This window comes from Pleurodeles waltl, unplaced genomic scaffold (genome assembly GCF_031143425.1).
Source record: "Pleurodeles waltl isolate 20211129_DDA unplaced genomic scaffold, aPleWal1.hap1.20221129 scaffold_39, whole genome shotgun sequence".
Lineage (NCBI taxonomy): Eukaryota > Metazoa > Chordata > Amphibia > Caudata > Salamandridae > Pleurodeles > Pleurodeles waltl.
Window position 1 is genome coordinate 7,194,580 of NW_027150097.1, and position 27,568 is coordinate 7,222,147.

The 27,568-nt window shown below is 46.0% G+C and overlaps 5 non-coding genes across 5 annotated transcripts; all 5 read left to right on the forward strand.

Annotated features, from left to right (window-relative positions):
* Window positions 1-3,492: 3,492 nt before the first annotated feature.
* Window positions 3,493-3,575, forward strand: TRNAL-CAG (transfer RNA leucine (anticodon CAG)). The gene has a single exon. It is a non-coding gene; the product is annotated as a tRNA-Leu (tRNA).
* Window positions 3,576-4,705: 1,130 nt separating this feature from the next.
* Window positions 4,706-4,788, forward strand: TRNAL-CAG (transfer RNA leucine (anticodon CAG)). Its single transcript has one exon. It is a non-coding gene; the product is annotated as a tRNA-Leu (tRNA).
* An 18,129-nt stretch (window positions 4,789-22,917) lies between these two features.
* Window positions 22,918-23,000, forward strand: TRNAL-CAG (transfer RNA leucine (anticodon CAG)). Its single transcript has one exon. It is a non-coding gene; the product is annotated as a tRNA-Leu (tRNA).
* Window positions 23,001-24,131: 1,131 nt separating this feature from the next.
* Window positions 24,132-24,214, forward strand: TRNAL-CAG (transfer RNA leucine (anticodon CAG)). Its single transcript has one exon. It is a non-coding gene; the product is annotated as a tRNA-Leu (tRNA).
* Window positions 24,215-25,343: 1,129 nt separating this feature from the next.
* TRNAL-CAG (transfer RNA leucine (anticodon CAG)) lies at window positions 25,344-25,426 on the forward strand. Its single transcript has one exon. It is a non-coding gene; the product is annotated as a tRNA-Leu (tRNA).
* Window positions 25,427-27,568: the final 2,142 nt, after the last annotated feature.

Consider the following 27,568-nt stretch of genomic DNA (forward strand, 5'->3'; position numbering starts at 1 on the left):
CAGTTTCTGTAAATTATCGATAAGATCTATTGTCCGTTGCTTGCACTAATTGCCTGAAGTTGGCTAAATCGCAGTAAATCGGTAAAGCAGGAAATCACAGCATCTTTAACAAATCGTGATAGAGGGGCAGAGATAAAGGTTTCGACCCTACATATCAAAAGCACAGCTGTCAATAGTTCAGCAGGTTCACAGTGCAGAAGGTTCAGTGGCACCAGGGTCCCCTGCGTCCCAATCACAGCTGGTTGTTAACTTCTGTATTCAGGGCATGGGAGGGGTGTGTTGCATCGTGCACACACAGTGCCTGTTTCACAGATAAGTTTTAATAAATACTCAGAGAATAATATAGAGTCATTGGCCACGAGGAACACCTTCTCTGACCTTTTATTCTCTCCGGTTCCACGTCACCGCGCCTACCATCCAACTCCAAAACTCGGGGGAGACTAACACTCCCTACCTCCCTTGGTGTGCATCATAGGCGTGCCCATGACAAACACAACATTTCTCCTTAACCAATACAAAACAAACATAGCTGCTCAAAAAAAAGATACTATACTAAACCAGTATACAAGAATAGTACACAACAAGAAATGCCACATTCAGTCAATCCACCCCGAATCCTTGCAGCCGCGTTGAGCATGGCGGTCGAGGACTCAAACTGTACCGTTCAAGTCCTTGTCTCAGAGGCACTGAGTTGATTGGTATGGAGCCAGGCACCTCCTGATCTGAATCTTGAACTGGCTCCAAATTCTGCATGTCCACACCCCCTGTAGTAGATGATTGAGAATTAGTAGCAGTCACCACCAGCCATGTGCACTGGCTCAAAATTCAGCATGTCCACACCCCATGTAGTAGATGATTGAGAATTAGTAGCAGTCACCACCGGATCCACTGTCAGGATGATCCATCCTCTCTCCTTCATCAGCTTCAGATCCCACTGTTTCCCTGAGCAGGAAGGTCTGGAATTGAAAATACAGAGGACATTAAACAACATTCACTCAGTACATGGCACTCATTTTGGTTTATAAGCTGGAAATTGAGCCATCAGTGTAGTGTCACGAGTGTCTGGATGGCCGAGTGGTCTAAGGCGCTGCGTTCAGGTCACAGTCTCCTTTGGAGGCGTGGGTTCGAATCCCCCTTCTGACAAGTGTCTTTTGCGAGGTGTATACATTTTTTGACTTTTTTTTCCCAAGCACCCGTATCAAAAACAATGTCAACAGTTTCTGTAAATTATCGATAAGATCTATTGTCCGTTGCTTGCACTAATTTCCTGAAGTTGGCTAAATCGCAGTAAATCGGTAAAGCGGAAAATCACAGCATCTTCAACAAATCGTCATAGAGGGGCAGAGATAAAGGTTTCGACCCTACATATCAAGAGCGCAGCTGTCAATAGTTCAGCAGGTTCACAGTGCAGAAGGTTCAGTGGCACCAGGGTCCCCTGCGTCCCAATCACAGCTGGTTTTTAACTTCTGTATTCAGGGCATGGGAGGGGTGTGTTGCATCGTGCACACACGGTGACTGTTTCGCAGATAAGTTTTAATAAATACACAGAGAATAATATAGAGTCATTGGCCACGAGGAACACCTTCCCTGACCATTTATTCTCTCCGGTTCCACGTCACCGCGCCTACCATCCAACTCTAAAACTCAGGGGAGACTAACACTCCCTACCTCCCTTGGTGTGCATCATAGGCGTGCCCATGACGAACACAACATTTCTCCTTAACCAATACAAAACAAACATAGCTGCTCAAAAAAAAGATACTATACTAATCCAGTATACAAGAATAGTACTCATCAAGAAATGCCACATTCAGTCAATCCACTCCGAATCCTTGCAGCCGAGTTGAGCATGGCGGTCGAGGACTCAAACTGTACCGTTCAAGTCCTTGTCTCAGAGGCACTGAGTTGATTGGTATGGAGCCAGGCACCTCCTGATCTGAATCTTGAACTGGCTCCAAATTCTGCATGTCCACACCCCTTGTAGTAGATGATTGAGAATTAGTAGCAGTCACCACCGGCCATGTGCACTGTCTCAAACTTCTGCATGTCCACACCCCATGTAGTCGATGATTGAGAATTAGTAGCAGTCACCACCGGATTCACTGTCAGGATGATCCATCTTATCTCCTTCATCAGCTTCAGATCCCACTGTTTCCCTGAGCAGGAAGGTCTGGAATTGAAAATACAGAGGACATTAAACAACATTCACTCAGTACATGGCACTCATTTTGGTTTATACGCTCGAAATTGAGCCATGAGCGTGGTGTGAAGAGTGTCAGGATGGTCGAGTGGTCTAAGGCGCTGCGTTCAGGTTGCATCCTCCCTTGGAAACGTGGGTTCAAACCCCTCTTCTGACGAGTGTCTTTTGCGAGGTGGATACATTTTTGGACTTTTTTTTTTCAAGCACCCTTATCAAAAACAATGTCAACAGTTTCTGTAAATTATCGATAAGATCTATTTTCCATTGCTTGCACTAATTGCCTGAAGTTGGCTAAATCGCAGTAAATCGGTAAAGCAGGAAATCACAGCATCTTCAACAAATCGTGATAGAGGGGCCGAGATAAAGGTTTCGACCCTAAATATCAAAAGCGCAGCTGTCAATAGTTCAGCAGGTTCACAGTGCAGAAGGTTCAGTGGCAGCAGGGTCCCCTGCGTCCCAATCAGAGCTGGTTTTTAACTTCTGTATTCAGGTGATGGGAGGGGTGGGGGTGTTGCATCGTGCACACACAGTGCCTGTTTTGCAGAGAAGTTTTAATAAATACACAAAGAATAATATGGAGTCTTTGGCCACGAGGAACACCTTCCCCTACCTTTTATTCTCTCTGATTCCACATCACCGCACCTACCATCCAACTCCAAAACTCGGGGGAGACTAACACTCCCTACCTCCCTTGGTGTGCATCATGGGCGTGCCCATGACGAACACAACATTTCTCCTTAACCAATACAAAACAAACATAGCTGCTCAAAAAAAAGACACTATACTAATCCAGTATACAAGAATATTACACAACAATAAATACCACATTCAGTCAATCCACCCCGAATCCTTGCAGCCGCGTTGAGCATGGCGGTCGAGGACTCAAACTGTACCGTTCAAGTCCTTGTCTCAGAGGCACTGAGTTGATTGGTATGGAGCCAGGCACCTCCTGATCTGAATCTTGAACTGGCTCCAAATTCTGCATGTCCACACCCCTTGTAGTAGATGATTGAGAATTAGTAGCAGTCACCACCGGCCATGTGCACTGGCTCAAACTTCTGCATGTCCACACCCCATGTAGTCGATGATTGAGAATTAGTAGCAGTCACCACCGGATTCACTGTCAGGATGATCCATCCTATCTCCTTCATCAGCTTCAGATCCCACTGTTTCCCTGAGCAGGAAGGTCTGGAATTGAAAATACAGAGGACATTAAACAACATTCACTCAGTACATGGCACTCATTTTGGTTTATACGCTCGAAATTGAGCCATGAGCGTGGTGTGAAGAGTGTCAGGATGGCCGAGTGGTCTAAGGTGCTGCGTTCAGATCGCAGTCTCCCTTGGAGGTGTGGGTTCAAATCCCACTTCTGACAAGTGTATTTTGCGAGGTGGATACATTTTTTGACTTTTTTTTCCCAAGCACCGTATCAAGAACAATGTCAACAGTTTCTGTAAATTATCGATAAGATCTATTTTCCGTTGCTTGCACTAATTGCCTGAAGTTGGCTAAATCGCAGTAAATCGGTAAAGCAGGAAATCACAGCATCTTCAACAAATCGTGATAGAGGGGCCGAGAAAAAGGTTTCGACCCTACATATCAAAAGCGCAGCTGTCAATAGTTCAGCAGGTTCACAGTGCAGAAGGTTCAGTGGCACCAGGGTCCCCTGCGTCCCAATCACAGCTGGTTTTTAACTTCTGTATTCAGGGCATGGGAGGGGTGTGTTGCATCGTGCACACACAGTGCCTGTTTTGCAAATAAGTTTTAATAAATACACAGAGAATAATATAGAGTCATTGGCCACGGGGGAACACCTTCCCATACCTTTTATTCTCTCCGGTTCCACGTCACCGCGCCTACCATCCAACTCCAAAACTCGGGGAGACTAACACTCCCTACCTCCCTTGGTGTGCATCATAGGCGTGCCCATGACGAACATAACATTTCTCCTTAACCAATACAAAAAAAACATAGCTGCTCAAAAAAAAGATACTATACTAAACCAGTATACAAGAATAGTACACAACAAGAAATGCCACATTCAGTCAATCCACCCCGAATCCTTGCGGCCGCGTTGAGCATGGCGGTCGAGGACTCAAACTGTACCGTTCAAGTCCTTGTCTCAGAGGCACTGAGTTGATTGGTATGGAGCCAGGCACCTCCTGATCTGAATCTTGAACTGGCTCCAAATTCTGCATGTCCACACCCCCTGTAGTAGATGATTGAGAATTAGTAGCAGTCACCACCGGCCATGTACACTGGCTCAAAATTCAGCATGTCCACACCCCATGTAGTAGATGATTGAGAATTAGTAGCAGTCACCACCGGATCCACTGTCAGGATGATCCATCCTCTCTCCTTCATCAGCTTCAGATCCCACTGTTTCCCTGAGCAGGAAGGTCTGGAATTGAAAATACAGAGGACATTAAACAACATTCACTCAGTACATGGCACTCATTTTGGTTTATAAGCTGGAAATTGAGCCATCAGTGCAGTGTCAAGAGTGTTAGGATGGCCGAGTGGTCTAAGGCACTGCGTTCAGGTCGCAGTCTCCTTTGGAGGCGTGGGTTCGAATCCCACTTCTGACAAGTGTCTTTTGCGAGGTGGATACATTTTTGGACTTTTTTTTTCCAAGCACCCGTATCAAAAACAATGTCAACAGTTTCTGTAAATTATCGATAAGATCTATTGTCCGTTGCGTGCACTAATTTCCTGAAGTTGGCTAAATCGCAGTAAATCGGTAAAGCGGGAAATCACAGCATCTTCAACAAATCGTGATAGAGGGGCAGAGATAAAGGTTTCGACCCTACATATCAAATTGCAGCTGTCAATAGTTCAGCAGGTTCACAGTGCAGAAGGTTCAGTGGCACCAGGGTCCCCTGCGTCCCAATCACAGCTGGTTTTTAACTTCTGTATTCAGGGCATGGGAGGGGTGTGTTGCATCGTGCACACACAGTGCCTGTTTCGCAGATAAGTTTTAATAAATACACAGAGAATAATATAGAGTCATTGGCCACGAGGAACACCTACCCTGACCTTTTATTCTCTCCGGTTCCACGTCACCGCTCCTACCATCCAACTCCAAAACTCGGGGGAGACTAACACTCCCTACCTTCCTTGGTGTGCATCATAGGCGTGCCCATGACGAACACAACATTTCTCCTTAACCAATACAAAATAAACTTAGCTGCTCAAAAAAAAGATACTATACTAATCCAGTATACAAGAATAGTACACAACAAGAAATGCCACATTCAGTCAATCCACCCAGAATCCTTGCAGCCGCGTTGAGCATGGCGGTCGAGGACTCAAACTGTACCGTTCAAGTGCTTGTCTCAGAGGCACTGAGTTGATTGGTATGGAGCCAGGCACCTCCTGATCTGAATCTTGAACTGGCTCCAAATTCTGCATGTCCACACCCCTTGTAGTAGATGATTGAGAATTAGTAGCAGTCACCACCGGCCATGTGCACTGGCTCAAACTTCTGCATGTCCACACCCTATGTAGTCGATGATTGAGAATTAGTAGCAGTCACCACCGGATTCACTGTCAGGATGATCCATCCTCTCTCCTTCATCAGCTTCAGATCCCACTGTTTCCCTGAGCAGGAAGGTCTGGAATTGAAAATACAGAGGACATTAAACAACATTCACTCAGTACATGGCACTCATTTTGGTTTATACGCTCGAAATTGAGCCATGAGCAAGGTGTGAAGAGTGTCAGGATGGCCGAGTGGTCTAAGGCGCTGCGTTCAGATTGCAGCCTCCATTGGAGGTGTGGGTTCAAATCCCACTTCTGATAAGTGTATTTTGCAAGGTGGATACATTTTTGGACTTTTTTTTCCCAAGCACCGTATCAAAAACAATGTCAACAGTTTCTGTAAATTATCGATAAGATCTATTTTCCGTCGCTTGCACTAATTGCCTGAAGTTGGCTAAATCGCAGTAAATCGGTAAAGCAGGAAATCACAGCATCTTCAACAAATCGTGATAGAGGGGCCGAGATAAAGGTTTCGACCCTACATATCAAAAGCGCAGCTGTCAATAGTTCAGCAGGTTCACAGTGCAGAAGGTTCAGTGGCACCAGGGTCCCCTGCGTCCCAATCACAGCTGGTTTTTAACTTCTGTATTCAGGGGATGGGAAGGGTGGGGGTGTTGCGTCGTGTACACACAGTGCCTGTTTTGCAGAGAAGTTTTAATAAATACACAAAGAATAATATGGAGTCTTTAGCCACGAGAAACACCTTCCCCTACCTTTTATTCTCTCCGATTCCACATCACCGCACCTACCATCCAACTCCAAAACTCGGGGGAGACTAACACTCCCTACCTCCCTTGGTGTGCATCATAGGCGTGCCCATGACGAACACAACATTTCTCCTTAACCAATACAAAACAAACATAGCTGCTAAAAAAAAAGATACTATACTAAACCAGTATACAAGAATAGTACACAACAAGAAATGCCACATTCAGTCAATCCACCCCGGATCCTTGCAGCCGCGTTGAGCATGGCGGTCGAGGACTCAAATTGTACCCTTCAAGTCCTTGTCTCAGAGGCACTGAGTTGATTGGTATGGAGCCAGGCACCTCCTGATCTGAATCTTGAACTGGCTCCAAATTCTGCATGTCCACACCCCCTGTAGTAGATGATTGAGAATTAGTAGCAGTCACCACAGGCCATATGCACTGGCTCAAAATTCTGCAAGTCCACACCCCATGTAGTAGATGATTGAGAATTAGTAGCAGTCACCACAGGGTCCACTGTCAGGATGATCCATCCTCTCTCCTTCATCAGCTTCAGATCCCACTGTTTCCCTGAGCAGGAAGGTCTGGAATTGAAAATACAGAGGACATTAAATAAAATTCACTCAGTACATGGCACTCATTTTGGTTTATAAGCTGGAAATTGAGCCATCAGTCTGGTGTCAAGAGTGTCAGGATGGCCGGGTGGTCTAAGGTGCTGCATTCAGGTCACAGTCTCCCTGGGAGACGTGGGTTCAAACCCCTCTTCTGAAAAGTGTCTTTTGCGAGGTGGATACATTTTTTGACTTTTTTTTTCCAAGCACCCTTATCAAAAACAATGTCAACAGTTTCTGTAAATTATCGATAAGATCTATTGTCCGTTGCTTGCACTAATTGCCTGAAGTTGGCTAAATCGCAGTAAATCGGTAAAGCAGGAAATCACAGCATCTCCAACAAATCGTGACAGAGGGGCCGAGATAAAGGTTTCGACCCTACATATCAAAAGCACAGCTGTCAATAGTTCAGCAGGTTCACAGTGCAGAAGGTTCAGTGGCACCAGGGTCCCCTGCGTCCCAATCACAGCTGGTTTTTAACTTCTGTATTCAGGGCATGGGAGGGGTGTGTTGCATCGTGCACACACAGTGCCTGTTTCGCAAATAAGTTTTAATAAATACACAGAGAATAATATAGAGTCATTGGCCACGAGGAACACCTTCCCTGACCTTTTATTCTCTCCGGTTCCACGTCACCGCGCCTACCATCCAACTCCAAAACTCGGGGGAGACTAACACTCCCTACCTCCCTTGGTGAGCATCATAGACGTGCCCATGACGAACACAACATTTCTCCTTAACCAATACAAAACAAACATAGCTGCTCAAAAAAAAGATACTATACTAAACCAGTATACAAGAAGAGTACACAACAAGAAATGCCACATTCAGTCAATCCACCCCGAATCCTTGCAGCCGCGTTGAGCATGGCGGTCGAGGACTCAAACTGTACCATTCAAGTCCTTGTCTCAGAGGCACTGAGTTGATTGGTATGGAGCCAGGCACCTCCTGATCTGAATCTTGAACTGGCTCCAAATTCTGCATGTCCACACCCCCTGTAGTAGATGATTGAGAATTAGTAGCAGTCACCACCGGCCATGTGCACTGGCTCAAAATTCAGCATGTCCACACCCCATGTAGTAGATGATTGAGAATTAGTAGCAGTCACCACCGGATCCACTGTCAGGATGATCCATCCTCTCTCCTTCATCAGCTTCAGATCCCACTGTTTCCCTGAGCAGGAAGGTCTGGAATTGAAAATACAGAGGCCATTAAACAACATTCACTCAGTACATGGCACTCATTTTGGTTTATAAGCTGGAAATTGAGCCATCAGTGCAGTGTCACGAGTGTCAGGATGGCCGAGTGGTCTAAAGCGCTGCGTTCAGGTCGCAGTCTCCTTTGGAGATGTAGGTTCGAATCCCCCTTCTGACAAGTGTCTTTTGCGAAGTGGATACATTTTTTGACTTTTTTTTTCCAAGCACCAGTATCAAAAACAATGTCAACAGTTTCTGTAAATTATCGATAAGATCTATTGTCCGTTGCTTGCACTAATTTCCTGAAGTTGGCTAAATCGCAGTAAATCGGTAAAGCGGGAAATCACAGCATCTTCAACAAATCGTGATAGAGGGGCAGAGATAAAGGTTTCGACCCTACATATCAAGAGCGCAGCTGTCAATAGTTCAGCAGGTTCACATTGCAGAAGGTTCAGTGGCACCAGGGTCCCCTGCGTCCCAATCACAGCTGGTTTTTAACTTCTGTATTCAGGGCATGGGAGGGGTGTGTTGCATCGTGCACACACAGTGCCTGTTTCGCAAATAAGTTTTAATAAATACACAGAGAATAATATAGAGTCATTGGCCACGAGGAACACCTTCCCTGACCTTTTATTCTCTCCGGTTCCACGTCACCGCGCCTACCATCCAACTCCAAAACTCGGGGGAGACTAACACTCCCTACCTCCCTTGGTGTGCATCATAGGCGTGCCCATGACGAACACAACATTTCTCCTTAACCAATACAAAACAAACATAGCTGCTCAAAAAAAAGATACTATACTAAACCAGTATACAAGAATAGTACACAACAAGAAATGCCACATTCAGTCAATCCACCCCGAATCCTTGCAGCCGCGTTGAGCATGGCGGTCGAGGACTCAAACTGTACCGTTCAAGTCCTTGTCTCAGAGGCACTGAGTTGATTGGTATGGAGCCAGGCACCTCCTGATCTGAATCTTGAACTGGCTCCAAATTCTGCATGTCCACACCCCCTGTAGTAGATGATTGAGAATTAGTAGCAGTCACCACCGGCCATGTGCACTGGCTCAAAATTCAGCATGTCCACACCCCATGTAGTAGATGATTGAGAATTAGTAGCAGTCACCACCGGATCCACTGTCAGGATGATCCATCCTCTCTCCTTCATCAGCTTCAGATCCCACTGTTTCCCTGAGCAGGAAGGTCTGGAATTGAAAATACAGAGGACATTAAACAACATTCACTCAGTACATGGCACTCATTTTGGTTTATAAGCTGGAAATTGAGCCATCAGTGCAGTGTCACGAGTGTCAGGATGGCCGAGTGGTCTAAGGCGCTGCGTTCAGGTCGCAGGCTCCTTTGGAGGTGTAGGTTCGAATCCCCCTTCTGACAAGTGTCTTTTGCGAGGTGGATACATTTTTTGACTTTTTTTTTCCAAGCACCCGTATCAAAAACAATGTCAACAGTTTCTGTAAATTATCGATAAGATCTATTGTCCGTTGCTTGCACTAATTTCCTGAAGTTGGCTAAATCGCAGTAAATCGGTAAAGCGGGAAATCACAGCATCTTCAACAAATCGTGATAGAGGGGCAGAGATAAAGGTTTCGACCCTACATATCAAGAGCGCAGCTGTCAATAGTTCAGCAGGTTCACAGTGCAGAAGGTTCAGTGGCACCAGGGTCCCCTGCGTCCCAATCACAGCTGGTTTTTAACTTCTGTATTCAGGGCATGGGAGGGGTGTGTTGCATCGTGCACACAGAGTGCCTGTTTCGCAAATAAGTTTTAATAAATACACAGAGAATAATATAGAGTCATTGGCCACGAGGAACACCTTCCCTGACCTTTTATTCTCTCCGGTTCCACGTCACCGCGCCTACCATCCAACTCCAAAACTCGGGGGAGACTAACACTCCCTACCTCCCTTGGTGTGCATCATATGCGTGCCCATGACGAACACAACATTTCTCCTTAACCAATACAAAACAAACATAGCTGCTCAAAAAAAAGATACTATACTAAACCAGTATACAAGAATAGTACACAACAAGAAGTGCCACATTCAGTCAATCCACCCCGAATCCTTGCAGCCGCGTTGAGCATGGCGGTCGAGGACTCAAACTGTACCGTTCAAGTCCTTGTCTCAGAGGCACTGAGTTGATTGGTATGGAGCCAGGCACCTCCTGATCTGAATCTTGAACTGGCTCCAAATTCTGCATGTCCACACCCCCTGTAGTAGATGATTGAGAATTAGTAGCAGTCACCACCGGCCATGTGCACTGGCTCAAAATTCAGCATGTCCACACCCCATGTAGTAGATGATTGAGAATTAGTAGCAGTCACCACCGGATCCACTGTCAGGATGATCCATCCTCTCTCCTTCATCAGCTTCAGATCCCACTGTTTCCCTGAGCAGGAAGGTCTGGAATTGAAAATACAGAGGACATTAAACAACATTCACTCAGTGCATGGCACTCATTTTGGTTTATAAGCTGGAAATTGAGCCATCAGGGCAGTGTCACGAGTGTCTGGATGGCCGAGTGGTCTAAGGCGCTGCGTTCAGGTCGCAGTCTCCTTTGGAGGTGTGGGTTCGAATCCCCCTTCTGACAAGGGTCTTTTGCGAGGTGGATACATTTTTTGACTTTTTTTTTCCAAGCACCCGTATCAAAAACAATGTCAACAGTTTCTGTAAATTATCGATAAGATCTATTGTCCGTTGCTTGCATTAATTTCCTGAAGTTGGCTAAATCGCAGTAAATCGGTAAAGCGGGAAATCACAGCATCTTCAACAAATCGTGATAGAGGGGCAGAGATAAAGGTTTCGACCCTACATATCAAGAGCGCAGCTGTCAATAGTTCAGCAGGTTCACAGTGCAGAAGGTTCAGTGGCACCAGGGTCCCCTGCATCCCAATCACAGCTGGTTTTTAACTTCTGTATTCAGGGCATGGGAGGGGTGTGTTGCATCGTGCACACACAGTGCCTGTTTCGCAGATAAGTTTTAATAAATACACAGAGAATAATATAGAGTCATTGGCCACGAGGAACACCTTCCCTGACCATTTATTCTCTCCGGTTCCACGTCACCGCGCCTACCATCCAACTCTAAAACTCAGGGGAGACTAACACTCCCTACCTCCCTTGGTGTGCATCATAGGCGTGCCCATGACGAACACAACATTTCTCCTTAACCAATACAAAACAAACATAGCTGCTCAAAAAAAAGATACTATACTAATCCAGTATACAAGAATAGTACACAACAAGAAATGCCACATTCAGTCAATCCACCCCGAATCCTTGCAGCCGCGTTGAGCATGGCGGTCGAGGACTCAAACTGTACCGTTCAAGTCCTTGTCTCAGAGGCACTGAGTTGATTGGTATGGAGCCAGGCACCTCCTGATCTGAATCTTGAACTGGCTCCAAATTCTGCATGTCCACACCCCCTGTAGTAGATGATTGAGAATTAGTAGCAGTCACCACCGGCCATGTGCACTGGCTCAAAATTCAGCATGTCCACACCCCATGTAGTAGATGATTGAGAATTAGTAGCAGTCACCACCGGATCCACTGTCAGGATGATCCATCCTCTCTCCTTCATCAGCTTCAGATCCCACTGTTTCCCTGAGCAGGAAGGTCTGGAATTGAAAATACAGACGACATTAAACAACATTCACTCAGTACATGGCACTCATTTTGGTTTATAAGTTGGAAATTGAGCCATCAGTACAGTGTCACGAGTGTCTGGATGGCCGAGTGGTCTAAGGCGCTGCGTTCAGGTCGCAGTCTCCTTTGGAGGCGTGGGTTCAAATCCCCTTCTGACAAGTGTCTTTTGCGAGGTGGATACATTTTTTGACTTTTTTTTTCCAAGCACCCGTATCAAAAACAATGTCAACAGTTTCTGTAAATTATCGATAAGATCTATTGTCCGTTGCTTGCACTTATTTCCTGAAGTTGGCTAAATCGCAGTAAATCGGTAAAGCGGGAAATCACAGCATCTTCAACAAATCGTGATAGAGGGGCAGAGATAAAGGTTTCGACCCTACATATCAAGAGCGCAGCTGTCAATAGTTCAGCAGGTTCACAGTGCAGAAGGTTCAGTGGCACCAGGGTCCCCTGCGTCCCAATCACAGCTGGTTTTTAACTTCTGTATTCAGGGCATGGGAGGGGTGTGTTGCATCGTGCACACACGGTGCCTGTTTCGCAGATAAGTTTTAATAAATACACAGAGAATAATATAGAGTCATTGGCCACGAGGAACACCTTCCCTGACCATTTATTCTCTCCAGTTCCACGTCACTGCGCCTACCATCCAACTCTAAAACTCAGGGGAGACTAACACTCCCTACCTCCCTTGGTGTGCATCATAGGCGTGCCCATGACGAACACAACATTTCTCCTTAACCAATACAAAACAAACATAGCTGCTCAAAAAAAAGATACTATACTAATCCAGTATACAAGAATAGTACACAACAAGAAATGCCACATTCAGTCAATCCACCCCGAATCCTTGCAGCCGCGTTGAGCATGGCGGTCGAGGACTCAAACTGTACCGTTCAAGTCCTTGTCTCAGAGGCACTGAGTTGATTGGTATGGAGCCAGGCACCTCCTGATCTGAATCTTGAACTGGCTCCAAATTCTGCATGTCCACACCCCCTGTAGTAGATGATTGAGAATTAGTAGCAGTCACCACAGGCCATATGCACTGGCTCAAAATTCTGCAAGTCCACACCCCATGTAGTAGATGATTGAGAATTAGTAGCAGTCACCACAGGGTCCACTGTCAGGATGATCCATCCTCTCTCCTTCATCAGCTTCAGATCCCACTGTTTCCCTGAGCAGGAAGGTCTGGAATTGAAAATACAGAGGACATTAAATAAAATTCACTCAGTACATGGCACTCATTTTGGTTTATAAGCTGGAAATTGAGCCATCAGTCTGGTGTCAAGAGTGTCAGGATGGCCGGGTGGTCTAAGGTGCTGCATTCAGGTCACAGTCTCCCTTGGAGACGTGGGTTCAAACCCCTCTTCTGACAAGTGTCTTTTGCGAGGTGGATACATTTTTTGACTTTTTTTTTCCAAGCACCCTTATCAAAAACAATGTCAACAGTTTCTGTAAATTATCGATACGATCTATTGTCCGTTGCTTGCACTAATTTCCTGAAGTTGGCTAAATCGCAGTAAATAGGTAAAGCGGGAAATCACAGCATCTTCAACAAATCGTGATAGAGGGGCAGAGATAAAGGTTTCGACCCTACATATCAAGAGCGCAGCTGTCAATAGTTCAGCAGGTTCACAGTGCAGAAGGTTCAGTGGCACCAGGGTCCCCTGCGTCCCAATCACAGCTGGTTTTTAACTTCTGTATTCAGGGCATGGGAGGGGTGTGTTGCATCGTGCACACACAGTGCCTGTTTCGCAAATAAGTTTTAATAAATACACAGAGAATAATATAGAGTCATTGGCCACGAGGAACACCTTCCCTGACCTTTTATTCTCTCCGGTTCCACGTCACCGCGCCTACCATCGAACTCCAAAACTCGGGGGAGACTAACACTCCCTACCTCCCTTGGTGAGCATCATAGACGTGCCCATGACGAACACAACATTTCTCCTTAACCAATACAAAACAAACATAGCTGCTCAAAAAAAAGATACTATACTAAACCAGTATACAAGAAGAGTACACAACAAGAAATGCCACATTCAGTCAATCCACCCCGAATCCTTGCAGCCGCGTTGAGCATGGCGGTCGAGGACTCAAACTGTACCATTCAAGTCCTTGTCTCAGAGGCACTGAGTTGATTGGTATGGAGCCAGGCACCTCCTGATCTGAATCTTGAACTGGCTCCAAATTCTGCATGTCCACACCCCCTGTAGTAGATGATTGAGAATTAGTAGCAGTCACCACCGGCCATGTGCACTGGCTCAAAATTCAGCATGTCCACACCCCATGTAGTAGATGATTGAGAATTAGTAGCAGTCACCACCGGATCCACTGTCAGGATGATCCATCCTCTCTCCTTCATCAGCTTCAGATCCCACTGTTTCCCTGAGCAGGAAGGTCTGGAATTGAAAATACAGAGGCCATTAAACAACATTCACTCAGTACATGGCACTCATTTTGGTTTATAAGCTGGAAATTGAGCCATCAGTGCAGTGTCACGAGTGTCAGGATGGCCGAGTGGTCTAAAGCGCTGCGTTCAGGTCACAGTCTCCTTTGGAGGTGTAGGTTCGAATCCCCCTTCTGACAAGTGTCTTTTGCGAAGTGGATACATTTTTTGACTTTTTTTTTCCAAGCACCAGTATCAAAAACAATGTCAACAGTTTCTGTAAATTATCGATAAGATCTATTGTCCGTTGCTTGCACTAATTTCCTGAAGTTGGCTAAATCGCAGTAAATCGGTAAAGCGGGAAATCACAGCATCTTCAACAAATCGTGATAGAGGGGCAGAGATAAAGGTTTCGACCCTACATATCAAGAGCGCAGCTGTCAATAGTTCAGCAGGTTCACAGTGCAGAAGGTTCAGTGGCACCAGGGTCCCCTGCGTCCCAATCACAGCTGGTTTTTAACTTCTGTATTCAGGGCATGGGAGGGGTGTGTTGCATCGTGCACACACAGTGCCTGTTTCGCAAATAAGTTTTAATAAATACACAGAGAATAATATAGAGTCATTGGCCACGAGGAACACCTTCCCTGACCTTTTATTCTCTCCGGTTCCACGTCACCGCGCCTACCATCGAACTCCAAAACTCGGGGGAGACTAACACTCCCTACCTCCCTTGGTGAGCATCATAGACGTGCCCATGACGAACACAACATTTCTCCTTAACCAATACAAAACAAACATAGCTGCTCAAAAAAAAGATACTATACTAAACCAGTATACAAGAAGAGTACACAACAAGAAATGCCACATTCAGTCAATCCACCCCGAATCCTTGCAGCCGCGTTGAGCATGGCGGTCGAGGACTCAAACTGTACCATTCAAGTCCTTGTCTCAGAGGCACTGAGTTGATTGGTATGGAGCCAGGCACCTCCTGATCTGAATCTTGAACTGGCTCCAAATTCTGCATGTCCACACCCCCTGTAGTAGATGATTGAGAATTAGTAGCAGTCACCACCGGCCATGTGCACTGGCTCAAAATTCAGCATGTCCACACCCCATGTAGTAGATGATTGAGAATTAGTAGCAGTCACCACCGGATCCACTGTCAGGATGATCCATCCTCTCTCCTTCATCAGCTTCAGATCCCACTGTTTCCCTGAGCAGGAAGGTCTGGAATTGAAAATACAGAGGCCATTAAACAACATTCACTCAGTACATGGCACTCATTTTGGTTTATAAGCTGGAAATTGAGCCATCAGTGCAGTGTCACGAGTGTCAGGATGGCCGAGTGGTCTAAAGCGCTGCGTTCAGGTCACAGTCTCCTTTGGAGGTGTAGGTTCGAATCCCCCTTCTGACAAGTGTCTTTTGCGAAGTGGATACATTTTTTGACTTTTTTTTTCCAAGCACCAGTATCAAAAACAATGTCAACAGTTTCTGTAAATTATCGATAAGATCTATTGTCCGTTGCTTGCACTAATTTCCTGAAGTTGGCTAAATCGCAGTAAATCGGTAAAGCGGGAAATCACAGCATCTTCAACAAATCGTGATAGAGGGGCAGAGATAAAGGTTTCGACCCTACATATCAAGAGCGCAGCTGTCAATAGTTCAGCAGGTTCACATTGCAGAAGGTTCAGTGGCACCAGGGTCCCCTGCGTCCCAATCACAGCTGGTTTTTAACTTCTGTATTCAGGGCATGGGAGGGGTGTGTTGCATCGTGCACACACAGTGCCTGTTTCGCAAATAAGTTTTAATAAATACACAGAGAATAATATAGAGTCATTGGCCACGAGGAACACCTTCCCTGACCTTTTATTCTCTCCGGTTCCACGTCACCGCGCCTACCATCTAACTCCAAAACTCGGGGGAGACTAACACTCCCTACCTCCCTTGGTGTGCATCATAGGCGTGCCCATGACGAACACAACATTTCTCCTTAACCAATACAAAACAAACATAGCTGCTCCAAAAAAAGATACTATACTAAACCAGTATACAAGAATAGTACACAACAAGAAATGCCACATTCAGTCAATCCACCCCGAATCCTTGCAGCCGCGTTGAGCATGGCGGTCGAGGACTCAAACTGTACCGTTCAAGTCCTTGTCTCAGAGGCACTGAGTTGATTGGTATGGAGCCAGGCACCTCCTGATCTGAATCTTGAACTGGCTCCAAATTCTGCATGTCCACACCCCCTGTAGTAGATGATTGAGAATTAGTAGCAGTCACCACCGGCCATGTGCACTGGCTCAAAATTCAGCATGTCCACACCCCATGTAGTAGATGATTGAGAATTAGTAGCAGTCACCACCGGATCCACTGTCAGGATGATCCATCCTCTCTCCTTCATCAGCTTCAGATCCCACTGTTTCCCTGAGCAGGAAGGTCTGGAATTGAAAATACAGAGGACATTAAACAACATTCACTCAGTACATGGCACTCATTTTGGTTTATAAGCTGGAAATTGAGCCATCAGTGCAGTGTCACGAGTGTCAGGATGGCCGAGTGGTCTAAGGCGCTGCGTTCAGGTCGCAGGCTCCTTTGGAGGTGTAGGTTCGAATCCCCCTTCTGACAAGTGTCTTTTGCGAGGTGGATACATTTTTTGACTTTTTTTTTCCAAGCACCCGTATCAAAAACAATGTCAACAGTTTCTGTAAATTATCGATAAGATCTATTGTCCGTTGCTTGCACTAATTTCCTGAAGTTGGCTAAATCGCAGTAAATCGGTAAAGCGGGAAATCACAGCATCTTCAACAAATCGTGATAGAGGGGCAGAGATAAAGGTTTCGACCCTACATATCAAGAGCGCAGCTGTCAATAGTTCAGCAGGTTCACAGTGCAGAAGGTTCAGTGGCACCAGGGTCCCCTGCGTCCCAATCACAGCTGGTTTTTAACTTCTGTATTCAGGGCATGGGAGGGGTGTGTTGCATCGTGCACACAGAGTGCCTGTTTCGCAAATAAGTTTTAATAAATACACAGAGAATAATATAGAGTCATTGGCCACGAGGAACACCTTCCCTGACCTTTTATTCTCTCCGGTTCCACGTCACCGCGCCTACCATCCAACTCCAAAACTCGGGGGAGACTAACACTCCCTACCTCCCTTGGTGTGCATCATATGCGTGCCCATGACGAACACAACATTTCTCCTTAACCAATACAAAACAAACATAGCTGCTCAAAAAAAAGATACTATACTAAACCAGTATACAAGAATAGTACACAACAAGAAGTGCCACATTCAGTCAATCCACCCCGAATCCTTGCAGCCGCGTTGAGCATGGCGGTCGAGGACTCAAACTGTACCGTTCAAGTCCTTGTCTCAGAGGCACTGAGTTGATTGGTATGGAGCCAGGCACCTCCTGATCTGAATCTTGAACTGGCTCCAAATTCTGCATGTCCACACCCCCTGTAGTAGATGATTGAGAATTAGTAGCAGTCACCACCGGCCATGTGCACTGGCTCAAAATTCAGCATGTCCACACCCCATGTAGTAGATGATTGAGAATTAGTAGCAGTCACCACCGGATCCACTGTCAGGATGATCCATCCTCTCTCCTTCATCAGCTTCAGATCCCACTGTTTCCCTGAGCAGGAAGGTCTGGAATTGAAAATACAGAGGACATTAAACAACATTCACTCAGTGCATGGCACTCATTTTGGTTTATAAGCTGGAAATTGAGCCATCAGTGCAGTGTCACGAGTGTCTGGATGGCCGAGTGGTCTAAGGCGCTGCGTTCAGGTCGCAGTCTCCTTTGGAGGTGTGGGTTCGAATCCCCCTTCTGACAAGGGTCTTTTGCGAGGTGGATACATTTTTTGACTTTTTTTTTCCAAGCACCCGTATCAAAAACAATGTCAACAGTTTCTGTAAATTATCGATAAGATCTATTGTCCGTTGCTTGCATTAATTTCCTGAAGTTGGCTAAATCGCAGTAAATCGGTAAAGCGGGAAATCACAGCATCTTCAACAAATCGTGATAGAGGGGCAGAGATAAAGGTTTCGACCCTACATATCAAGAGCGCAGCTGTCAATAGTTCAGCAGGTTCACAGTGCAGAAGGTTCAGTGGCACCAGGGTCCCCTGCATCCCAATCACAGCTGGTTTTTAACTTCTGTATTCAGGGCATGGGAGGGGTGTGTTGCATCGTGCACACACAGTGCCTGTTTCGCAGATAAGTTTTAATAAATACACAGAGAATAATATAGAGTCATTGGCCACGAGGAACACCTTCCCTGACCATTTATTCTCTCCGGTTCCACGTCACCGCGCCTACCATCCAACTCTAAAACTCAGGGGAGACTAACACTCCCTACCTCCCTTGGTGTGCATCATAGGCGTGCCCATGACGAACACAACATTTCTCCTTAACCAATACAAAACAAACATAGCTGCTCAAAAAAAAGATACTATACTAATCCAGTATACAAGAATAGTACACAACAAGAAATGCCACATTCAGTCAATCCACCCCGAATCCTTGCAGCCGCGTTGAGCATGGCGGTCGAGGACTCAAACTGTACCGTTCAAGTCCTTGTCTCAGAGGCACTGAGTTGATTGGTATGGAGCCAGGCACCTCCTGATCTGAATCTTGAACTGGCTCCAAATTCTGCATGTCCACACCCCCTGTAGTAGATGATTGAGAATTAGTAGCAGTCACCACCGGCCATGTGCACTGGCTCAAAATTCAGCATGTCCACACCCCATGTAGTAGATGATTGAGAATTAGTAGCAGTCACCACCGGATCCACTGTCAGGATGATCCATCCTCTCTCCTTCATCAGCTTCAGATCCCACTGTTTCCCTGAGCAGGAAGGTCTGGAATTGAAAATACAGACGACATTAAACAACATTCACTCAGTACATGGCACTCATTTTGGTTTATAAGTTGGAAATTGAGCCATCAGTACAGTGTCACGAGTGTCTGGATGGCCGAGTGGTCTAAGGCGCTGCGTTCAGGTCGCAGTCTCCTTTGGAGGCGTGGGTTCGAATCCCCTTCTGACAAGTGTCTTTTGCGAGGTGGATACATTTTTTGACTTTTTTTTTCCAAGCACCCGTATCAAAAACAATGTCAACAGTTTCTGTAAATTATCGATAAGATCTATTGTCCGTTGCTTGCACTTATTTCCTGAAGTTGGCTAAATCGCAGTAAATCGGTAAAGCGGGAAATCACAGCATCTTCAACAAATCGTGATAGAGGGGCAGAGATAAAGGTTTCGACCCTACATATCAAGAGCGCAGCTGTCAATAGTTCAGCAGGTTCACAGTGCAGAAGGTTCAGTGGCACCAGGGTCCCCTGCGTCCCAATCACAGCTGGTTTTTAACTTCTGTATTCAGGGCATGGGAGGGGTGTGTTGCATCGTGCACACACGGTGCCTGTTTCGCAGATAAGTTTTAATAAATACACAGAGAATAATATAGAGTCATTGGCCACGAGGAACACCTTCCCTGACCATTTATTCTCTCCAGTTCCACGTCACTGCGCCTACCATCCAACTCTAAAACTCAGGGGAGACTAACACTCCCTACCTCCCTTGGTGTGCATCATAGGCGTGCCCATGACGAACACAACATTTCTCCTTAACCAATACAAAACAAACATAGCTGCTCAAAAAAAAGATACTATACTAATCCAGTATACAAGAATAGTACACAACAAGAAATGCCACATTCAGTCAATCCACCCCGAATCCTTGCAGCCGCGTTGAGCATGGCGGTCGAGGACTCAAACTGTACCGTTCAAGTCCTTGTCTCAGAGGCACTGAGTTGATTGGTATGGAGCCAGGCACCTCCTGATCTGAATCTTGAACTGGCTCCAAATTCTGCATGTCCACACCCCTTGTAGTAGATGATTGAGAATTAGTAGCAGACACCACCGGCCATGTGCACTGGCTCAAACTTCTGCATGTCCACACCCCATGTAGTCGATGATTGAGAATTAGTAGCAGTCACCACCGGATTCACTGTCAGGATGATCCATCCTATCTCCTTCATCAGCTTCAGATCCCACTGTTTCCCTGAGCAGGAAGGTCTGGAATTGAAAATACAGAGGACATTAAACAACATTCACTCAGTACATGGCACTCATTTTGGTTTATACGCTCGAAATTGAGCCATGAGGGTGGTGTGAAGAGTGTCAGGATGGCCGAGTGGTCTAAGGCGCTGCGTTCAGGTTGCAGCCTCCCTTGGAAACGTGGGTTCAAACCCCTCTTCTGACGAGTGTCTTTTGCGAGGTGGATACATTTTTGGACTTTTTTTTTTCAAGCACCCTTATCAAAAACAATGTCAACAGTTTCTGTAAATTATCGATAAGATCTATTTTCCGTTGCGTGCACTAATTGCCTGAAGTTGGCTAAATCGCAGTAAATCGGTAAAGCAGGAAATCACAGCATCTTCAACAAATCGTGATAGAGGGGCCGAATTAAAGGTTTCGACCCTACATATCAAAAGCGCAGCTGTCAATAGTTCAGCAGGTTCACAGTGCAGAAGGTTCAGTGGCAGCAGGGTCCCCTGCGTCCCAATCAGAGCTGGTTTTTAACTTCTGTATTCAGGTGATGGGAGGGGTGGGGGTGTTGCGTCATGCACACACAGTGCCTGTTTTGCAGAGAAGTTTTAATAAATACACAAAGAATAATATGGAGTCTTTGGCCACGAGGAACACCTTCCCCTACCTTTTATTCTCTCCGATTCCACATCACCGCACCTACCATCCAACTCCAAAACTCGGGGGAGACTAACACTCCCTACCTCCCTTGGTGTGCATCATGGGCGTGCCCATGACGAACACAACATTTCTCCTTAACCAATACAAAACAAACATAGCTGCTCAAAAAAAAGATACTATACTAATCCAGTATACAAGAATAGTACACAACAATAAATACCACATTCAGTCAATCCACCCCGAATCCTTGCAGCCGCGTTGAGCATGGCGGTCGAGGACTCAAACTGTACCGTTCAAGTCCTTGTCTCAGAGGCACTGAGTTGATTGGTATGGAGCCAGGCACCTCCTGATCTGAATCTTGAACTGGCTCCAAATTCTGCATGTCCACACCCCCTGTAGTAGATGATTGAGAATTAGTAGCAGTCACCACTGGCCATATGCACTGGCTCAAAATTCTGCAAGTCCATACCCCATGTAGTAGATGATTGAGAATTAGTAGCAGTCACCACAGGGTCCACTGTCAGGATGGTCCATCCTATCTCCTTCATCAGCTTCAGATCCCACTGTTTCCCTGAGCAGGAAGGTCTGGAATTGAAAATACAGAGGACATTAAATAACATTCACTCAGTACATGGCACTCATTTTGGTTTATAAGCTGGAAATTGAGCCATCAGTCTGGTGTCGAGAGTGTCAGGATGGCCCGGTGTTCTAAGGTGCTGCATTCAGGTCACAGTCTTCTTTGGAGACGTGGGTTCAAACCCCTCTTCTGACAAGTGTCTTTGCAAGGTGGATACATTTTTGGACTTTTTTTTCCAAGCACCCTTATCAAAAACAATGGCAACAGTTTCTGTAAATTATCGATAAGATCTATTGTCCGTTGCTTGCACTAATTGCCTGAAGTTGGCTAAATCGCAGTAAATCGGTAAAGCAGGAAATCACAGCATCTTCAACAAATGGTGATAGAGGGGCCGAGATAAAGGTTTCGACCCTACATATCAAAAGCACAGCTGTCCATAGTTCAGCAGGTTCACAGTGCAGAAGGTTCAGTGGCACCAGGGTCCCCTGCGTCCCAATCACAGCTGGTTTTTAACTTCTGTATTCTGGGCATGGGAGGGGTGTGTTGCATCGTGCACACACAGTGCCTGTTTCGCAAATAAGTTTTAATAAATACACAGAGAATAATATAGAGTCATTGGCCACGAGGAACACCTTCCCTGACCTTTTATTCTCTCCGGTTCCACGTCACCGCGCCTACCATGCAACTCCAAAACTCGGGGGAGACTAACACTCCCTACCTCCCTTGGTGTGCATCATAGGCGTGCCCATGACGAACACAACATTTCTCCTAAACCAATACAAAACAAACATAGCTGCTAAAAAAAAAGATACTATACTAAACCAGTATACAAGAATAGTACACAACAAGAAATGCCACATTCAGTCAATCCACCCCGAATCCTTGCAGCCGCGTTGAGCATGGCGGTCGAGGACTCAAACTGTACCGTTCAAGGCCTTGTCTCAGAGGCACTGAGTTGATTGGTATGGAGCCAGGCACCTCCTGATCTGAATCTTGAACTGGCTCCAAATTCTGCATGTCCACACCCCCTGTAGTAGATGATTGAGAATTAGTAGCAGTCGCCACCGGCCATGTGCACTGGCTCAAACTTCTGCATGTCCACACCCCATGTAGTCGATGATTGAGAATTAGTAGCAGTCACCACCGGATCCACTGTCAGGATGATCCATCCTCTCTCCTTCATCAGCTTCAGATCCCACTGTTTCCCTGAGCAGGAAGGTCTGGAATTGAAAATACAGAGGACATTAAACAACATTCACTCAGTACATTGCACTCATTTTGGTTTATAAGCTGGAAATTGAGCCATCAGTGCAGTGTCAAGAGTGTCAGGATGGCTGAGTGGTCTAAGGCGCTGCGTTCAGGTCGCAGTCTCCTTTGGAGGCGTGGGTTTGAATCCCACTTCTGACAAGTGTCTTTTGAGAGGTGGATACATTTTTGGACTTTTTTTTTCCAAGCACCCGTATCAAAAACAATGACAACAGTTTCTGTAAATTATCGATAAGATCTATTGTCCGTTGCTTGCACTAATTTCCTGAAGTTGGCTAAATCGCAGTAAATCGGTAAAGCGGGAAATCACAGCATCTTCAACAAATCGTGATAGAGGGGCAGAGATAAAGGTTTCTACCCTACATATCAAGAGCGCAGCTGTCAATAGTTCAGCAGGTTCACAGTGCAGAAGGTCCAGTGGCACCAGGGTCCCCTGCGTCCCAATCACAGCTGGTTTTTAACTTCTGTATTCAGGGCATGGGAGGGGTGTGTTGCATCGTGCACACACGGTGCCTGTTTCGCAGATAAGTTTTAATAAATACACAGAGAATAATATAGAGTCATTGGCCACGAGGAACACCTTCCCTGACCTTTAATTCTCTCCGGTTCCACGTCACCGCGCCTACCATCCAACTCCAAAACTCGGGGGAGACTAACACTCCCTACCTTCCTTGGTGTGCATCATAGGCGTGCCCATGACGAACACAACATTTCTCCTTAACCAATACAAAACAAACATAGCTGCTCAAAAAAAAGATACTATACTAATCCAGTATACAAGAATAGTACACAACAAGAAATGCCACATTCAGTCAATCCACCCCGAATCCTTGCAGCCGCGTTGAGCATGGCGGTCGAGGACTCAAACTGTACCGTTCAAGTCCTTGTCTCAGAGGCACTGAGTTGATTGGTATGGAGCCAGGCACCTCCTGATCTGAATCTTGAACTGGCTCCAAATTCTGCATGTCCACACCCCTTGTAGTAGATGATTGAGAATTAGTAGCAGTCACCACCGGCCATGTGCACTGGCTCAAACTTCTGCATGTCCACACCCCATGTAGTCGATGATTGAGAATTAGTAGCAGTCACCACCGGATTCACTGTCAGGATGATCCATCCTCTCTCCTTCATCAGCTTCAGATCCCACTGTTTCCCTGAGCAGGAAGGTCTGGAATTGAAAATACAGAGGACATTAAACAACATTCACTCAGTACATGGCACTCATTTTGGTTTATACGCTCGAAATTGAGCCATGAGCGAGCTGTAAAGAGTGTCAGGATGGCCGAGTGGTCTAAGGCGCTGCGTTCAGGTCGCAGCCTCCCTTGGAGGTGTGGGTTCAAATCCCACTTCTGACAAGTGTTTTTTGCGAGGTGGATAAATTTTTTGACTTTTTTTTCCCAAGCACCGTATCAAAAACAATGTCAACAGTTTCTGTAAATTATCGATAAGATCTATTTTCCGTTGCTTGCACTAATTGCCTGAAGTTGGCTAAATCGCAGTAAATCGGTAAAGCAGGAAATCACAGCATCTTCAACAAATCGTGATAGAGGGGCAGAGATAAAGGTTTCGACCCTACATATCAAAAGCGCAGCTGTCAATAGTTCAGCAGGTTCACAGTGCAGAAGGTTCAGTGGCACCAGGGTCCCCTGCGTCCCAATCACAGCTGGTTTTTAACTTCTGTATTCAGGGGATGGGAGGGGTGTGTTGCATCGTGCACACACAGTGCCTGTTTCGCAGATAAGTTTTATTAAATACACAGAGAATAATATAGAGTCATTGGCCACGAGGAACACCTTCCCTGACCATTTATTCTCTCCGGTTCCACGTCACCGCTCCTACCATCCAACTCTAAAACTCAGGGGAGACTAACACTCCCTACCTCCCTTGGTGTGCATCATAGGCGTGCCCATGACGAACACAACATTTCTCCTTAACCAATACAAAACAAACATAGCTGCTCAAAAAAAAGATACTATACTAAACCAGTATACAAGAATAGTACACAACAAGAAATGCCACATTCAGTCAATCCACCCCGAATCCTTGCAGCCGCGTTGAGCATGGCCGTCGAGGACTCAAACTGTACCGTTCAAGTCCTTGTCTCAGAGGCACTGAGTTGATTGGTATGGAGCCAGGCACCTCCTGATCTGAATCTTGAACTGGCTCCAAATTCTGCATGTCCACACCCCCTGTAGTAGATGATTGAGAATTAGTAGCAGTCGCCACCGGCCATGTGCACTGGCTCAAAATTCAGCATGTCCACACCCCATGTAGTAGATGATTGAGAATTAGTAGCAGTCACCACCGGATCCACTGTCAGGATGATCCATCCTCTCTCCTTCATCAGCTTCAGATCCCACTGTTTCCCTGAGCAGGAAGGTCTGGAATTGAAAATACAGAGGACATTAAACAACATTCACTCAGTACAAGCACTCATTTTGGTTTATAAGCTGGAAATTGAGCCATCAGTGCAGTGTCAAAAGTGTCAGGATGGCCGAGTGGTCTAAGGCGCTGCGTTCAGGTCGCAGTCTCCTTTGGAGGCGTGGGTTCGAATCCCACTTCTGACAAGGGTCTTTTGCGAGGTGGATACATTTTTTGACTTTTTTTTCCAAGCACCCGTATCAAAAACAATGTCAACAGTTTCTGTAAATTATCAATTAGATCTATTGTCCGTTGCTTGCACTAATTTCCTGAAGTTGGCTAAATCGCAGTAAATAGGTAAAGCGGGAAATCACAGCATCTTCAACAAATCGTGATAGAGGGGCAGAGATAAAGGTTTCGACCCTACATATCAAGAGCGCAGCTGTCAATAGTTCAGCAGGTTCACAGTGCAGAAGGTTCAGTGGCACCAGGGTCCCCTGCGTCCCAATCACAGCTGGTTTTTAACTTCTTTATTGAGGGCATGGGAGGGGTGTGTTGCATCGTGCACACACGGTGCCTGTTTCGCAGATAAGTTTTAATAAATACACAGAGAATAATACAGAGTCATTGGCCACGAGGAACACCTTCCCTGACCTTTTATTCTCTCCGGTTCCACGTCACCGCGCCTACCATCCAACTCCAAAACTCGGGGGAGACTAACACTCCCTACCTCCCTTGGTGTGCATCATAGGCGTGCCCATGACGAACACAACATTTCTCCTTAACCAATACAAAACAAACATAGCTGCTAAAAAAAAAGATACTATACTAATCCAGTATACAAGAATAGTACACAACAAGAAATGCCACATTCAGTCAATCCACCCCGAATCCTTGCAGCCGCGTTGAGCATGGCGGTCGAGGACTCAAACTGTACCGTTCAAGTCCTTGTCTCAGAGGCACTGAGTTGATTGGTATGGAGCCAGGCACCTCCTGATCTGAATCTTGAACTGGCTCCAAATTCTGCATGTCCACACCCCTTGTAGTAGATGATTGAGAATTAGTAGCAGTCACCACCGGCCATGTGCACTGGCTCAAACTTCTGCATGTCCACACCCCATGTAGTCGATGATTGAGAATTAGTAGCAGTCACCACCGGATTCACTGTCAGGATGATCCATCCTCTCTCCTTCATCAGCTTCAAATCCCACTGTTTCCCTGAGCAGGAAGGTCTGGAATTGAAAATACAGAGGACATTAAACAACATTCACTCAGTACATGGCACTCATTTTGGTTTATACGCTCGAAATTGAGCCATGAGGGAGGTGTGAAGAGTGTCAGGATGGCCGAGTGGTCTAAGGCGCTGCGTTCAGGTCGCAGCCTCCCTTGGAGGTGTGGGTTCAAATCCCACTACTGACAAGTGTATTTTGCGAGGTGGATACATTTTTTGACTTTTTTTTCCCAAGCACCGTATCAAAAACAATGTCAACAGTTTCTGTAAATTATCGGTAAGATCTATTTTCCCTTGCTTGCACTAATTGCCTGAAGTTGGCTAAATCGCAGTAAATCGGTAAAGCAGGAAATCACAGCATCTTCAACAAATCGTGATAGAGGGGCCGAGATAAAGGTTTCGACCCTACATATCAAAAGCGCAGCTGTCAATAGTTCAGCAGGTTCACAGTGCAGAAGGTTCAGTGGCACCAGGGTCCCCTGCGTCCCAATCACAGCTGGTTTTTAACTTCTGTATTCAGGGCATGGGAGGGGTGTGTTGCATCGTGCACACACAGTGCCTGTTTTGCAAATAAGTTTTAATAAATACACAGAGAATAATATAGAGTCATTGGCCACGGGGGAACACCTTCCCTGACCTTTTATTCTCTCCGGTTCCACGTCACCGCGCCTACCATCCAACTCCAAAACTCGGGGGAGACTAACACTCCCTACCTCCCTTGGTGTGCATCATAGGCGTGCCCATGACGAACACAACATTTCTCCTTAACCAATACAAAACAAACATAGCTGCTCAAAAAAAAGATACTATACTAAACCAGTATACAAGAATAGTACACAACAAGAAATGCCACATTCAGTCAATCCACCCCGAATCCTTGCGGCCGCGTTGAGCATGGCGGTCGAGGACTCAAACTGTACCGTTCAAGTCCTTGTCTCAGAGGCACTGAGTTGATTGGTATGGAGCCAGGCACTTCCTGATCTGAATCTTGAACTGGCTCCAAATTCTGCATGTCCACACCCCCTGTAGTAGATGATTGAGAATTAGTAGCAGTCACCACCGGCCATGTGCACTGGCTCAAAATTCAGCATGTCCACACCCCATGTAGTATATGATT